This window comes from Corylus avellana, chromosome ca8 (assembly GCF_901000735.1).
Source record: "Corylus avellana chromosome ca8, CavTom2PMs-1.0".
NCBI classification, from domain to species: domain Eukaryota; kingdom Viridiplantae; phylum Streptophyta; class Magnoliopsida; order Fagales; family Betulaceae; genus Corylus; species Corylus avellana.
The window spans coordinates 24,486,220-24,488,628 of NC_081548.1; the positions used below are offsets into that span (position 1 = coordinate 24,486,220).

General features: G+C 38.0%; 1 pseudogene; it reads right to left on the bottom strand.

Annotated features, from left to right (window-relative positions):
* Window positions 1-519: 519 nt before the first annotated feature.
* On the bottom strand, window positions 520-1,218 carry LOC132191076 (uncharacterized; annotated as a pseudogene).
* Between the last annotated feature and the right edge of the window lie 1,191 nt (window positions 1,219-2,409).

Genomic DNA, 2,409 nt, shown 5'->3' on the forward strand with positions numbered 1-2,409 from the left:
TGAATCCCAAGATATTGAGACTTTAGAAGGAAATTAGGAAAGAGAAAATGAAAATTCATATTAGTGGCACCCTCTAGCGCATTAAATTAAACTTGTAATTTCTCCTAAACTTAAAACCAAAATATGGATTAAGCTGGTTAATTAAAATAATGTTTAGATTAACATAAATTACTTATGTATCCTACTCAAATTGATCCTGTGATTTTTATGCGAGCAAGGATACTATTTAGCTTTAGAGTCTTCTTTTAGCTCTCATTGTCCAAGAATATGGTTTTCACTCATAATTTTCGACAAACGATCTAATTTCTAAACAATATAAACTTAATTATGGATCCAAAACAATACTAGGCTAAACTGTTTTATTTGGAAAGAATAAAAAGAATACAATAGAACGCATGAATGATTATATGAATATCTAGCTTTGTACTGAGCCCTAAGTGGCGAGCCAGGGGAAAGCAAAGCCTTAAAATTGGGTTGCCAACCATGCATGGGATTTACAGTACCGTTACATATATGTAGCTAGTTTGTTAGAATGTTGAGAAGTGAAACCCTAGTCTGGATCAAACGCCTAAACATACACTCTAGCTTAGCTTCAAGGTCTTCTATGGCTATCTCCACAGCCTCCAATCTCTTATTCGCACTCTGAACTGCCATTACATCGCAAATATCATACAAACATTGCCCACTCGCGCGCATAAATCTCGACGCTAAAGAAGACCCTTTTGCTGCTTTTTAATCAAGCCAGGGTATGGAAATCAGAGACAACAGCGACTCCACGATAGAAATAGTAGTTACTCTCACTTCCTTAAGCACATCGACAACTACTTTAAGGTTGTCGTCTATTGGTGAGAGGCGGTCCGAGGCGATGGGCTTCTTGTTCTTCATGATCCCCTTCAAAGAATTCAAGCACTTTAACGTTTCTTTCTTCAACTTCTTTCTGTAGTGATTGTAAGCCGCAATTTTGCCACCAATGTCCGGCTCCCCAATGCATACTCTGCGCAACGTGAATTGGAGATCTTGGAGCTGCTCTTTGACAAGCAAAAGCACGTCTTTAGAAATGCCGCACACCTCCAACATCCTTAGAGATGCCTCCGACACCTCGTGAACCCATTTTTCTTGTCGTTGGTGCAGAAGAGCTCGCTGGATTGTGGGGGAGTGCAGAAGGTCGTTGGCAGAGTTGTGCAGGTCTCTGAGGGCATCAAAATTTGGGCTTGCCATCTTTGGAAACTGAAGAGGATTTTTTTTTTTGGGTTTGAGAAGATCGGCACTTTAATTAATTTGTAACTAATTCCTTCATTTGGGTATTTTATATATATAGAGGGCTGAAAGGACAGGAAATCCTGAATCAGATCTGAGGCCTTACAGAAAAAGGACCAAGAAGTATCCTTTCTTGTACGGATTGGCGTAAACTGGCTACAGCTAAGAGGCCAAATTGTCCCAAGGAAGGTTCCATTATATATAGAGACAGTAAGGAAATGCAGTGGCTAAGATATTGTTGTTGGTGATTGGAGTGTTGAGTCAAATATATATACATGCACGAGCTAGAGAGCTAGGGAGGTGCCAACCTGGGTTTAATTATAAACAAGACAAGATATGTGTTGGTCCTTAAAGAATGGGCATTTAGCAAGAGGATATATAGGATCGTGTCAACTGCATGTCCCCATGGCTTTGTTTTCTCTGTGCAGGACATGGGATATGAGACTAAGATCCACATTTGGGATAAGGAGCTTCCTGGAAAATATGTTCGTACGTACTATTAGAGCACACTTGCTGGCTAGAAAACCAGGGAAGGGCTGTCAGAAACATATATGGTTGACAATTAGAGAAACAAGGTAAAAGATTCTTTAAGAATTCTCATGAAGGTTGTCCAGATCGATGTTTACTGCAGGAAAAGTATTTGTTGAGGATGTAGAGAGCCATGAGCCAATTAAGGATTTATAAGTGAGGTATCTTAGGATCTTAAGTGTTTCATCACATGGTTTAAGTGTAATTTTAACTGTAATTTTATTTAAACTGTAATTTTGTGCTTGAGTTACGGAGAGAGGATGACCTATAAGCTATGCAGATCAATTTTTACAAGTAATAAAACAAGTATGGGTGAAAAAGATAGATTAAATTAAGGGTTAATAACTTTTTTGGTACCTGAGTATTCACTTTTTTATTTTTTTTTCTTAAATTTTAAAACATGACAAATCTAGTACCCAACCTATAGGGAAAAGACAAAATCAATACCTCCATTGGTTCCATCAATCCTACTTAACGGGTTTAGTAGGAAAATCAATAAGGAAAGCTTGGAACTAGTCTCTGAAATTACCCGAAAGAACTTGGACATGTAATAGTGTCTGAAATAAAAATAAATTCTTGTCAACTCGGCAACACATTATTTCCCTTGTTTTCTCGGCAACCAAA